The 15,257-nt window shown below is 39.1% G+C and overlaps 2 long non-coding RNA genes across 2 annotated transcripts; one reads left to right on the top strand and one right to left on the bottom strand.

Moving 5' to 3' along the window:
• The first annotated feature begins 464 nt into the window (after positions 1 to 464).
• Positions 465 to 6,591, top strand: LOC143124325 (uncharacterized). The gene is made up of 5 exons (XR_012987023.1): positions 465 to 825; positions 1,973 to 2,053; positions 2,365 to 2,397; positions 4,535 to 4,808; positions 6,249 to 6,591. It is a non-coding gene; the product is annotated as an uncharacterized LOC143124325 (long non-coding RNA).
• Positions 6,592 to 7,130: 539 nt separating this feature from the next.
• LOC143124324 (uncharacterized) lies at positions 7,131 to 14,214 on the bottom strand. Its single transcript, XR_012987022.1, has 5 exons — positions 13,853 to 14,214; positions 12,599 to 12,679; positions 12,255 to 12,287; positions 9,890 to 10,166; positions 7,131 to 7,357 (listed from the first exon to the last, which is right to left on the bottom strand). It is a non-coding gene; the product is annotated as an uncharacterized LOC143124324 (long non-coding RNA).
• Between the last annotated feature and the right edge of the window lie 1,043 nt (positions 14,215 to 15,257).

Genomic DNA, 15,257 nt, shown 5'->3' with positions numbered 1-15,257 from the left:
TATTGCCTTGCTTTTAGTATTATAATCTTCACAGACCCTTACATCAGCAGTGCTAAATGGTGTAGTGGCTAAAGCAGATGACTTATTAACCCAACGTTGTAGGTTCGATTTTCTGATGTGAGATTTTCCTCTTGCTTCTCGCTACCTGCAGGTGAACTGGTGTGACACGTAGATTCAATTGTTTTTGACTGATATATTGTACCTATGGTCTCTCGATGTAGAGTAATTATATACATAAATATGTATGGTCAAAACCTATTGTCTCGTAGGCCTACTACTTACTCAGAGATGAAAAGAAGAAATAGGATGCGAACTCCGGCCGAGCGCGCAGTGCACCGATGCGCTGCCGTTAAGCCACGGGACATTTAATAATCTATGGGATACCCAGACATTCGTCCAGGCTATATATTTTTTCCAACATAGATATTTAACACAAATAATGGCACATAGGCCTATTCAACCCAGTCTCACGTCTGAACGTGTCACTGTCACGTTAATTAATCTATTGGGACGTGTTGTGTAACACGTTTCCTTGTTAAAAAACGTGTTGAGCAAAACGTAATTATCGTGTTACTATCACGTTGTATTTCGCTTTCAACGAGCCAACAGAACCACGTCATCTGTCAAAAAAGCCTGACCTCACAAAATGGGGAGAATGTTATTTGATGCTTTTGACGTGCAGTTTCACACTCTTAAGCCTGTTTTGAGTTGTGGATTAGAAGGAGCCACCTTCTGGCTAGCAGTTTGAGAAGCCTGAACCCCAGAATCCAGAAACAATAACCGAGCAGGGACGGAGAAAAAAGAAGAATCCAAATGGGAAATGAGGTGAGCCTTGCTACTGCCGCTAGCATGATTATTTTGCTAGCAATTGAGCAAAACATTTTAAAGTTGATTTAACATGAAATAGTAGCCTATGCATGGGCAATACTGTGAATTCAGAGTAGGCTTGCACAACTTATAATTTAGCTAACGTGCATGATGTAATGTTACATTAATCTGTAAAACAGCTGTTGTCTGTGTAAATTAGCGTAATATTGTTAGTGTGGGCTACAGCTAACAGCTGGGCCTATCAGCCAGGCATGTATAATCGATAATCATGATGAACGTGAATAGATTTCGTTGGGAAAACGCGCATTGTTATAGGCCACATATCAGGTATAAAACAATTGTATTCTGATACAGCAGTTCTCCAGATGTTAGATATTCACTTATATTATAATATAATATTGTATTTCTTTAACCTGATTAAGAGAGGGGTTTAATTCAATAGATAATTGCAATGTGTGTAGTATTATATTAGATAATAATATAGATATTAGATTAGGCTAGATTTAGATTAGATTCAACTTTATTGTAATTTAAAAGAGTAGGCTACAGGTACAGAGCCAATGAAATGCAGTTGACATCCAACCAGAAGTGTAGTTAGATAAATAGGCAAGTTTTCCAGATGACATGTGTACAGAGACAGAAATAGCCTATACAGTGAATATGGAATGTGTGTCTAGCCTATAACAAAACAAATTGATAGTAATACATACAGTAATAATGATAATAGCAGTAATTACAGTAGGCCACTCGCACTGTTGTTGGTGACGTGTCTGTTTCCTATTGTTCCATGCCACTCTCCTACTGTCTCCTTTACTGTCCTGCGCCACTCGCCTACTATATTTTGCCTCTTGCCTACTGTCCAGCACCATTCGTCTACCGTCTCCTATGCTGACCCACGCCATTCACCTACTGTTTCCTAACTGTCCCATGCCACAAACTGTAACATTAAGCTGACACAATCTTGCTGCACGGTTACTTATCTGCATGCAATCACTATTGCCAGCTGTTATGAGTAAACATTATATTGGGACACCAATATATTTCTGATTCATGGGCAGTGTATTTGCTACTGAAGAAAAGGAGAACACATAGTAATTGTTCTTGGATGGGTATTTAGAGTAAGGTTTCTATTGATCTTTTTCAGATAAGGCCTCTTCATTTTCAACTGTGAAGGATCTACATGGACTTGGTCTGGATAGCCTTTCCTGTTTTGATGAGCCAGTCGGTATGTATTAGACATTCTTTAGGATAAAAGGAGCCATATGTTATCAAAAATTCTACACCCATATGTAGAAAAGCTTTGTTGCTGTTTGTTATTGTTGTTGTTGAAAACTATGTTGAATGCAAAGAGATACATATGTCCCTTGAGAGGAGAGGGATGAGTGTGGATGGTTGAATTGTCCAACAGGCATAAAAATCTGATTGTGTATGATTGTGTTTGTGTCTGTATATGATTTTTTTGTACTTGTTGCATTTTAAGCATGCTTATATACTTTACGCCATGGTGGTCTAAATTGTCTTTATTGCCACTTGCAGGGTCTAGAGGAAAAACCCTATATGAGCCCCAGGGTGAGTAGTGTATAATTACTTTATCCCAAGCTTGATTTTCGTAGAAAGGTGTTCAAACCAAAGTCAAACCAAAATCTTCTAAAATAATAGATAGATAGATAGATAGATAGATAGATTTATTATTTGTCCTTTCGGAAAATTGTTCTGCGCCATACAGTAGACAGTTAGACAAGACTGAATACAAGACGGAATATAGACCAGAATTTCCCTCACCCCAACCGCCCCCACCCTACCACACCCCCACACATACACAACATCTGGGGCCGTATTCACAAAGAATTTTAAGGCTAAAAGTAGCTCCTAAGTGGCGAATTTAGGAGCAACTCCTAAAAATAATGGGCGTGTCACTCCTAACTTTAGGACTCCTAATTTCTTTCACTAAAAGTAATTCACAAAGCATTTTAGACCTAAAAGTAGCACCTAAGTCTGGGACAGCTTAAAAGTAGTCGAGAGGACTCCTAACTCACTAAGACCTATTCACAAACAGCTTTTTGTGGCATTTCACGTTGCGATGTTTTGAAATGCGTCGCCTATGCGGCAACAGGAGCTTCCAATCGCGAGGGAACAATTTTGCATTCATAAAAGGGATGCAATAACGCCACCAACAACAACCAAAACTACTCATTGTTAACATGTAAATTAAATGTAACGTTTCATTGTGAATCAAATTAAAATGGTCTCTTCTTTGCAAACGTAGGCATATGTGACATTCAATAATGTTGCAAAAGATACTGCATCAGTCCGTATGTTTCATTAGGCTACTACTGTAGGCTATTTGTTTTGCCTTACTCTTTATTCATTTAGGCTAGGCCTTTTTATTCAATTATTCATCATCTTCCGTCCTTCGAGCTACTTGTGTAGCGCACGCATTCTCAGACCTGTCACCTGTCACTCATCATCGTAAGGGAGGTGTTTGGAATCATTCCCGCGTTACAATCATCAGCCAATCAAGGTGGTCACTTCAGTCAAGCTCGTGCATGAGTAATGACGTCATCCATAGCAACGAAGACTCACTCTTAGTTTAGGAGTTGCCATTTTTCCTTACTAAGAGTAGGTCTGAAAGGCTTTGTGAATAACTTTTAAGAGAAAACTCCTAGCTAAAATCTTTTAGTGCGATTTAGGAGTACTCCTAGTGGTAAGATAAAAGGCTTTGTGAATACGGCCCCAGGACAGAAGGCATAGACTCCACTACACATGTATAGAATGATAAAGTGCAGTTGTGCATACTGTGATAGTCCAGCTGGAAAAAAAGTGCATGGTCCTGCAGGTAACGTCTTGTTCAACAATGTAATGCTAGTTGGAATGAATTACCTACTGGCTCAATTTGTTTGGAAAGAAGGTAGCCTGAACTTCCCTGATGGCAACACCTCATATGCCTGGTGTATGGGATGTGACATATCTCTATTAATTGCATGACCTTTCTTCAACACCCTTCTTTCACAGGTCGTAGCAATACTGTCTAGTTTTTTCCCCTCAACATTGCTGGCCATGTTAACTATCTTGTTTTTTTTTGTCACTGACAAAGAGAAATACCAGGTAACACAACAAAAAAGTAGCATGCTCTCCACGTTATGGTTAAATTATCGGAATGAGTGCGATTGTGATGCAATCCTGCTTTTCAATTAGTTGAGATGGTGTTTGACATTAAATTATAAGCAGGTCAGTTTCACATAATAAGCTATTTGTTTCTTTGGGTCTGGGTAATTCATGTGACAAAAAATTCTGTTATAGGCTTCTACCGTTTTTCTGAAAAACAAAGCAGTACAACAACATTTCTATCTCCAAAATAATGCATTGTACGCATGTGTGTACTACGTAGTGCATGCAGCTTTTAATGTCCAAAGTAGCCTATACTGATTTTCCTGCATAAGAACTACAAATACTCCTCCAAAACTACAGTCTTGACACTTGAAGTTGTGGAGTTATATTTTAGTAGCCTATTCTATAATAGAATAAATACCCACATCAGTTTTACCCTTGTCTCACCTGTATACAACATATGTCTATGAATTGCAGTAGTGATCAAATGAAAAAGGAAAGAAAGGTGTCCTGATGTGTTGTTTAGGGATGGTCCTGCAATGTTTTCTCGACATATTTTTATGTCTTTTTTTTCTCCCCTCTACTTATGTTTTCACAGATCCTTGCTCCTATCCTGATGTATGGGTTGCACTTCATTATATGACTCTAACAGAACACTCACAGAAAGGAGAGTGGTGTCAAACTACAAGACAGCCAGCATGTAAGCAAGGCCTTGTTTGTCCTTGTTTGGCTACTCATTTGTCTACTTCCTGAAGAGGCTGAAGCATGATGGCCTTGACACCTCAGTCCTTGCTTCCATTAACAGCTGTGTTATGGAGTGCATCCTCACATCATGGTCTACTGCAGCGGTGGATACAGAGGACAATTGGCAGGTATTTTACATCACTTTTACATTACTTTTACTGTGATTTTGCTAGATATGGTTGTCGCTGTGCTGAATATAGGCCCATATTGTAGATCGAGAAACCGACTGTACAACTGATACATCTTGGGCTATACTATTAAGGGACAGCTGAATTGACCACCTAAACCATATATTTTCTGAAAGCAAATAGCCTCTAGAAGTCAATTAATATACATTAAGACATGTCCCACCTTCCTACTGACTTTGGTGCATCATAAGGCGTACATAGGCCCATATTGTAGATCGAGAAACGCATTGTACAGCGGATACATCTTGGGCTATACCATTAAAGGACAGCTGAATTGACTACCTAAACCATATATTTTCTGAAAGCCTATAGCCTCTAGATGTCAATTAATATACATTAAGACATGCCCCAACTTCCTACTGACTTTGGTGCATCATAAGGCATACATAGGCCCATATTGTAGATCGAGAAACGCATTGTACAGCTGATACATCTTGGGCTATACTGTTAAGGGACAGCTGAATTGACCACCTAAACCATATATTTTCTGAAAGCCTATAGCCTCTAGATGTCAATTAATATACATTAAGACATGCCCCAACTTCCTACTGACTTTGGTGCATCATAAGGCATACATAGGCCCATATTGTAGATCGAGAAACGCATTGTACAGCGGATACATCTTGGGCTATACTATTAAGGGACAGCTGAATTGACCACCTAAACCATATATTTTCTGAAAGCCTATAGCCTCTAGATGTCAATTAATATACATTAAGACATGTCCCACCTTCCTACTGACTTTGGTGCATCATAAGGCGTTTGCAGGAAGGTGGACCATGTGCTAATGTATTATGTTAACTCACATGTATAAGTGACAAGCTTTAAGAAAATATATGGTTTGCATGGCTGAAACTGCTTTGCCTTTATGTTGGAGCTCAAAACCTATCATATGCCCCATTCATTTGCCAATATACAAAATAGTGCCATGTATTCATTTATGTCCTCCAACGTTTGCAGGAAGGTGGGCCATGTGCTAGTGTATTAAGGGACAGCTGAATTGACCACCTAAACCACATATTTTGTGAAAACCCATAGCCTCTAGATGTCAATTAATATTAATTAAGACATTTCCCACCTTCCTACTTACTCTGGCATATCATAAAGCATACATAGGCCCATATTGTAGATGGAGAAACAAATTGTTCAGTTAATACAATTTGGCGTACACTATTAAGGGACAGCTGATTCAACCACCTAAACCATACTAGGACTTGGTCCACCCTCTTTAAATACTTTTGCGCACTATATTAAAGGCATAGACCTGCATTTTATAAGTGGACTTTATAGTCATCAGTATGTTTGAACATGTCAAGAGAAACACTGAGATTGTAGTTTCTTTCTTTGTACACTTGTTTTATCTCTATTTCTAATTTCCAGGTTGTCAGCTGTTATCAGGCTCATCACCAAAGCAGAAAGACATGCCAGGAAGGAGCAAGGCACAGGCCAGGAAGGAGCAAGGCAAAGCCCGGGGATTTTTCTGCAGTTGTTGCTGCCCGTTATAGAAGGACTGCTCCTGAGAATAGATGGGTGTCTACATCGTTTTGCAAAATGGGTCTTCTACACATGATGTTTGTCAAGCACTGCTCATTGACTGGACAGGTGTCCTCTGTATTGTGACCATTGGTCATAGGCGCCACATGACTGTCTCAAAGTCCTCTACATCATTCCGGTGACGGGACTTCTGGCCTAGTCTGACAGGATGGGTCTTGTGTTACTGTAACCAGACAGCTCAACAATGCATCATTCTCGTCCATGCCCTCATCGCCTCAAGACTGGAGTACTGCAACAGCATTCTCTATGGTCTTGAAAAATATTATTGTCTTTATTATTATTATTATTATTATTATTATTTACAGGTCTCTCTGCACCCGAACCAGCAGGTTCAGAGGAAGCTTCTTTTCTGTGGCTGTCACCCGACTGGACTGTAGCTCTGTATCCTGGTGACAACCAATCAACTAAGCCCCCAAATACCCTATTCCACCCATAGTGTTATTTATTTACAAATGCACATACTGTAATTACAATTATACATAACCATATTCTACTTCTCTTCATGCTATCCATCCTGAACATACACTTCTTACTACTCTTATAATGTTACTGTTTCTGCACTACAATGGTACTGTTACCACACTGCACATATCTGTCTATATGGTTCATACTGAATATCCATATTTATTCTGTTTTTCTCATATGTTGTGTTAATACACTGCCCATATTTATATCTAATTTATATTACTCTAAACCACTTTCATAGGATGTGAGAATGCGCTCCACAACACAGCTGTAAATGGAAGCAAGGACTGAGGTGTCAAGGCCAGCATGCTTCAGCCCCTTCAGGAAGTGGACAAACAAGGCCTTGTTTACATGCTCGCTGTCTTGTTGTTTGAAGAAAGACACTGCTTTAACAGCTCCTTTGTGTAGGTGTCCTGTTGGAGTCATATAATGAAATGGAATGCATACATCAGGATATCAGGAGCGAGGATCTGTGAAAACATAAGTAGAAGAGAGAAATTTAAGATATGTTTAGAACATTTTGAGCTCCAACACAAAGGCAAAGCAGTTTCAGCCATGCAAACCATATATTTTCTTAAAGCCTGTCACTTGTACATGTGAGTTAACAGACTAGTACATGGCCCACCTTCCTGCAAACTTTGGAGGACATAAATGTATACATGACACTATTTTGTATTGTCAAAGTCAGTAGAAAGGTGGGACATGTCTTAATGTATATTAATTGACATCTAGAGGCTATAGGCTTTCAGAAAATACAGTATATGGTTTAGGTGGTCAATTCAGCTGTCCCTTAATATTATAGCCCTAGATGTTTCAACTGTAAAATGCGTTTCTCGATCTACATTATGGGCCTATGTACGCCTTATGATGCACCAAAGTCAGTAGGAAGGTGGGGCATGTCTTAATGTATATTAATTGACATCTAGAGGCTATAGGCTTTCAGAAAATATATGGTTTAGGTGGTCAATTCAGCTGTCCCTTAATAGTATAGCCCAAGATGTATCAGCTGTACAATGCGTTTCTCGATCTACAATATGGGCCTATGTACGCCTTATGATGCACCAAAGTCAGTAGGAAGGTGGGACATGTCTTAATGTATATTAATTGACATCTAGAGGCTATTTGCTTTCAGAAAATATATGGTTTAGGTGGTCAATTCAGCTGTTCCTTAACAGTATAGCCCAAGATGTATCAGCTGTACAATGCGTTTCTCGATCTACAATATGGGCCTATGTATGCCTTATGATGCACCAAAGTCAGTAGGAAGTTGGGGCATGTCTTAATGTATATTAATTGACATCTAGAGGCTATAGGCTTTCAGAAAATATATGGTTTAGGTGGTCAATTCAGCTGTCCCTTAATAGTATAGCCCAAGATGTATCCGCTGTACAATGCGTTTCTCGATCTACAATATGGGCCTATGTACGCCTTATGATGCACCAAAGTCAGTAGGAAGGTGGGACATGTATTAATGTATATTAATTGACATCTAGAGGCTATTTGCTTTCAGAAAATATATGGTTTAGGTGGTCAATTCAGCTGTCCCTTAATAGTATAGCCTAAGATGGATCAGCTGTACAATGCGTTTCTTGATCTACAATATGGGCCTATGTACGCCTTATGATGCACCAAAGTCAGTAGGAAGGTGGGGCATGTCTTAATGTATATTAATTGACATCTAGAGGCTATAGGCTTTCAGAAAATATATGGTTTAGGTGGTCAATTCAGCTGTCCCTTAATAGTATAGCCCAAGATGTATCAGCTGTACAATGCGTTTCTCGATCTACAATATGGGCCTATGTACGCCTTATGATGCACCAAAGTCAGTAGGAAGGTGGGACATGTCTTAATGTATATTAATTGACATCTAGAGGCTATTTGCTTTCAGAAAATATATGGTTTAGGTGGTCAATTCAGCTGTTCCTTAACAGTATAGCCCAAGATGTATCAGCTGTACAATGCGTTTCTCGATCTACAATATGGGCCTATGTATGCCTTATGATGCACCAAAGTCAGTAGGAAGTTGGGGCATGTCTTAATGTATATTAATTGACATCTAGAGGCTATAGGCTTTCAGAAAATATATGATTTAGGTGGTCAATTCAGCTGTCCCTTAATAGTATAGCCCAAGATGTATCCGCTGTACAATGCGTTTCTCGATCTACAATATGGGCCTATGTACGCCTTATGATGCACCAAAGTCAGTAGGAAGGTGGGACATGTCTTAATGTATATTAATTGACATCTAGAGGCTATTTGCTTTCAGAAAATATATGGTTTAGGTGGTCAATTCAGCTGTCCCTTAATAGTATAGCCTAAGATGGATCAGCTGTACAATGCGTTTCTCGATCTACAATATGGGCCTATGTACACCTTATGATGCACCAAAGTCAGTAGGAAGGTGGGGCATGTCTTAATGTATATTAATTGACATCTAGAGGCTATAGGCTTTCAGAAAATATATGGTTTAGGTGGTCAATTCAGCTGTCCCTTAATAGTATAGCCCAAGATGTATCAGCTGTACAATGCGTTTCTCGATCTACAATATGGGCCTATGTACGCCTTATGATGCACCAAAGTCAGTAGGAAGGTGGGACATGTCTTAATGTATATTAATTGACATCTAGAGGCTATTTGCTTTCAGAAAATATAAGGTTTAGGTGGTCAATTCAGCTGTCCCTTAACAGTATAGCCCAAGATGTATCAGCTGTACAATGCGTTTCTCGATCTACAATATTGGCCTATGTACGCCTTATGATGCACCAAAGTCAGTAGGAAGTTTGGGCATGTCTTAATGTATATTAATTGACATCTAGAGGCTATAGGCTTTCAGAAAATATATGATTTAGGTGGTCAATTCAGCTGTCCCTTAATAGTATAGCCCAAGATGTATCAGCTGTACAATGCGTTTCTCGATCTACAATATGGGCCTATATTTAGCACAGCGACAACCATATCTAGCAAAATCACAGTAAAAGTAATGTAAAAGTGATGTAAAATACCTGCCAATTGTCCTCTGTATCCACCGCTGCAGTAGACCATGATGTGAGGATGCACTCCATAACACAGCTGTTAATGGAAGCAAGGACTGAGGTGTCAAGGCCAGCATGCTTCAGCCTCTTCAGGAAGTAGACAAATGAGTAGCCAAACAAGGACAATCAAGGCCTTGCTTACATGCTGGCTGTCTTGTAGTTTGACACCACTCTCCTTTCTGTGAGTGTTCTGTTGGAGTCATATAATGAAGTGCAATCCATACATCAGGATATCAGGAGCAAGGATCTGTGAAAACATAAGTAGAGGGGAGAAAAAAAGACATAAAGATATGTCGAGAAAACATTGCAGGACCATCCCTAAACAACACATCAGGACACCTTTCTTTCCTTTTTCATTTGATCACTACTGCAATTCATAGACATATGTTGTATACAGGTGAGACAAGGGTAATACCGATGTGGGTATTTATGCAATTATAGAATAGGCTACTAAAATATAACTCCACAACTTCAAGTGTCAAGACTGTAGTTTTGGAGGAGTATTTGTAGTTCTTATGCAGGAAAATCAGTATAGGCTACTTTGGACATTAAAAGCTGCATGCACTACGTAGTACACACATGCGTACAATGCATTATTTTGGAGATAGAAATGTTGTACTGCTTTGTTTTTCTGAAAAACGGTAGTAGCCTATAACAGAATTTTTTGTCACATGAATTACCCAGACCCAAAGAAACAAATAGCTTATTACGTGAAACTGACCTGCTTATAATTTAATGTCAAAGACCATCTCAACTAATTGAAAAGCAGGATTGTATCACCATCACACTCATTCTGATAATTTAACCATAACGTGTCGTGAACAATGATTTATTTGGCTAATTATCACGTATTTGTCCACGTCTTTTACCATTATAAGACATTGAATTGTACTAAGAAATTGCTCATTTCAATTACCCAGACCCAAAGAAACAAATAGCTTATTACATGAAACTGACCTCATTATAATTTAATGTCAAACACCATGTCAACTAATTGAAAAGCAGGATTGTATCACCATCGCATTCATTTCGATAAGACATTGACTAAGAAATTGCACTAATTTCGCGTGATTCTAGTTGTTTTACAGCATAAAGGAGTTTTAGTCAGGATAACTATCTCTATATTTTGTTCGAAACAACAAAAAACAACAACATTATTATTATTATTTACTAAATTTACGTAGTTTAACTTACCTTACCCCACACGGCCAGCTCTACGATGCGTTTCCACTTTCTTGTGGTGGCGTGTGTCACATGACAGCAACCAGCCTATCACACTGGGGCTCTTATACGGGGCTCTTCGGCGTTTTTCGAGCGTTTTCATACCTCATAAAATCTGCAGATGACACAGCAATAGTGGGCTTAATACAGAATAGCGAGGAGACCAACTACAGGGCCTGGGTGGATCAATTCGCGAAATGGTGTAGGTCCAGCTGTCTTCTTCTAAATATACAGAAAACAAAGCAAATAATAATAGACTACAGTACAGAACTGGGAGCCAGCCCCCCCAGTGTATGGTTAAAAATGGTGAGGATGTTGTGATTGTAGTCGAGTACAAGTACTTAGGCACAATAATAGATAATAAGTTGCAATGGGACAGTAATACCAACACCATCTATAAAAAGGGGCTGCAGAGGCTGCATTTTATGTGCAAACTAAGACAATTTAGAGTGGATAGAGATATGTTACTTTTCTATCATTCATTTGTGGAGAGCATGCTATTTTTTTGTTGTGTTACCTGGTATTTCTCTTTGTCAGTGACCAAAAAGAAAACAAACTGAGCAAGATAGTTAACATGGCCAGCAAGGTTGAGGGGCAAAAACTAGACAGTATTGCTACGACCTGTGAAAGAAGGGTGTTGATGAAAGGTCATGCAATTAATAGAGATATGTCACATCCCATACACCAGGTTCAGGCTACCTTCTTTCCAAACAAATTGAGCCAGTTGGTAATTCATTCCAACTAGCATTATATTGATGAACAAGACGTTACCTGCAGGACCATGCACTTTCTTTCCAGCTGGACTATCACAGTATGCACAACTGCACTTTATCATTCTATACATGTGTAGTGGGGTCTGTGCCTTCTGCCCTGATGTTGAGTATGTGTGGGGGTGTGGTAGGGTGGGGGCGGTTGCGGTGAGGGAAATTCTGGTCTATATTCCGTCTTGTATTCAGTCTTGTCTAACTGTCTACTGTATGGCGCAGAACAATTTTCTGAAAGGACAAATAATAAATCTATCTATCTATTATTTTAGAAGATTTTGGTTTGATTTTGGTTTGAACACCTTTCTACGAAAATCAAGCTTGGGATAAAATAATTATACACTACTCACCCTGGGGCTCATATAGGGTTTTTCCTCTAGACCCTGCAAGTGGCAATAAAGACAATTTAGACCACCATGGCGTAAAGTATATAAGCATACTTAAAATGGAACAAGTACAAAAAATCATATACAGACATAAACACAATCATACACAATCATAAATTTTTCGCCTGTTGGACAATTCAACCATCCACACTCATCCCTCTCCTCCCAAGGGACATATGTATCTTTTTGCATTCAACGTAGTTTTCAACAACAACAATAACAAACAGCAACAAAGCTTTTCTACATATGGGTGTAGAATTTTTGATAACATATGGCTCCTTTTATCCTAAAGAATGTCTAATACATACCGACTGGCTCATCAAAACAGGAAAGGCTATCCAGACCAAGTCCATGTAGATCCTTCACAGTTGAAAATGAAGAGGCCTTATCTGAAAAAGATCAATAGAAACCTTACTCTAAATACCCATCCAAGAACAATTACTATGTGTTCTCCTTTTCTTCAGTAGCAAATACACTGCCCATGAATCAGAAATATATTGGTGTCCCAATATAATGTTTACTCATAACAGCTGGCAATAGTGATTGCATGCAGATAAGTAACCGTGCAGCAAGATTGTGTCAGCTTAATGTTACAGTTTGTGGCATGGGACAGTTAGGAAACAGTAGGTGAATGGCGTGGGTCAGCATAGGAGACGGTAGACGAATGGTGCTGGACAGTAGGCAAGAGGCAAAATATAGTAGGCGAGTGGCGCAGGACAGTAAAGGAGACAGTAGGAGAGTGGCATGGAACAATAGGAAACAGACACGTCACCAACAACAGTGCGAGTGGCCTACTGTAATTACTGCTATTATCATTATTATGTATTATTATCAATTTGTTTTGTTATAGGCTAGACACACATTCCATATTCACTGTATAGGCTATTTCTGTCACTGTACACGTCATCTGGAAAACTTGCCTATGTATTTAACTGTTGTACATAATTAATCTTGATCGTCTACATAACTGCTTCTTTGCACTTCTGGTTGGATGTCAACTGCATTTCATTGGCTCTGTATTTGTAGCCTACTCTTTTAAATTACAATAAAGTTGAATCTAATCTAAATCTAGCTTAATCTAATCTCTAATATTATGGGCCACACACATTGCAATTCTATATTGAATTAAACCCCTCTCTTAATCAGGTTAAAGAAATACAATATTATATTATAAGTGAATATCTAACATCCGGAGAACTGCTGTATCAAAATACAATTGTTTTATACCTGATATGTGGCCTAAAACAATGCCCGTTTCGCAACGAAATCTATTCACGTTCATCATGATTATCGATTATACATGCCTGGCTGATAGGCTACCTCCCAGCTGTTAGCTGTAGCCCACACTAACAATATTACGCTAATTTACACAGACAACAGCTGTTTTACAGATTAATGTAACATTACATCATGCACGTTAGCTAAATTATAAGTTGTGCAAGCCTACTCTGAATTCACAGTATTGCCCATGCATAGGCTACTATTTCATGTTAAATCAACTTTAAAATGTTTTGCTCAATTGCTAGCAAAATAATCATGCTAGCGGCAGTAGCAAGGCTCACCTCATTTCCCATTTGGATTCTTCTTTTTTCTCCGTCCCTGCTCGGTTATTGTTTCTGGATTCTGGGGTTCAGGCTTCTCAAACTGCTAGCCAGAAGGTGGCTCCTTCTAATCCACAACTCAAAACAGGCTTAAGAGTGTGAAACTGCACGTCAAAAGCATCAAATAACATTCTCCCCATTTTGTGAGGTCAGGCTTTTTTGACAGATGACGTGGTTCTGTTGGCTCGTTGAAAGCGAAATACAACGTGATAGTAACACGATAATTACGTTTTGCTCAACACGTTTTTTAACAAGGAAACGTGTTACACAACACGTCCCAATAGATTAATTAACGTGACAGTGACACGTTCAGACGTGAGACTGGGTTGGCCTATTGGTCGGCTTCAGTAAAATGTTTTATATACTTGCAATTAATAAGTTTAGATTTTTGCAGATGATAATGACAATGCCAGCATTAATCACTCGGTTTAAATGAGAAAAATGTCAACATAGGCTGAGCCAGAGAATTTTCAAGGGGTGGGGTATTACACGTTGCCACTGTTTCCACCAATGATATCTATCGCTGCATTATCAACAACATTGTTGGAACTACATTGTTCGAACGTCGGAGGTAGCGAATTGAGACACAGGTACGATGCTTTCTGGAAACAGGTGTAACAATGTCGTTGTTTGGTCGCAAGTTGCGTCGTACCATGGTGGTTGAGCAATGTCGTTGCTAACTTTTCTAGAAACGACCCCCAGGGCGGCGGTCATATTTCGTACCGCTCTGCGGTACATCTAGTTAATTATTCATTCATTCATTTTTTCATTCATTCGTTCATTCATTCATTCATCATCATGAATACCATTACAAACTGAATGTGACTAAGAAAACAACATTTTCTGTTTTGAATATAATTATAATATTAGAATAAGTCATAAAAACAGGAGTGTCAAATAGGCTGCATTTGAATTCTCTTGTTTGGGACTTTTTCATCATGGCATTTTTCTAACCAGCTGGAGATCAACGAGATCGTTCAGCGAGAGCCCCATTGTTCTTGATGATCTGTGGAGGTTGCTGCTGTGTGGATGAATATCCATGAGTCAGAGTGGGAACACTTCAGCTCTCTAGAGTCTCTCCAGCCTTCAATTGTTCCACATCATTACCTTTAAATCACATCAATGCTATATTAGACAAACACACATATAGGCACAGATGCTCTCACATACTGTATACAGATGTGCACACAAACCCTCACACACACACACACACACACACACACACACGCACACACACACACACATAGACACACACACACACACATAGGCACACATATTATTTCACTGTGGCTGTCTGTTTGTTTGTCTGCCTGCCTGTCTCAATGCGCCCACACATGTGTGTGTATTTCTTTCCTAACATATTAAA

Source organism: Alosa pseudoharengus, unplaced genomic scaffold, assembly GCF_046254945.1.
Source record: "Alosa pseudoharengus isolate Yale_2024_CS ecotype anadromous, Long Island Sound unplaced genomic scaffold, YU_APseudo_1.1 YU_APseudo_1.1_scf_15, whole genome shotgun sequence".
Lineage (NCBI taxonomy): Eukaryota > Metazoa > Chordata > Actinopteri > Clupeiformes > Clupeidae > Alosa > Alosa pseudoharengus.
This window is presented reverse-complemented; position numbering and strand designations above follow the sequence as displayed.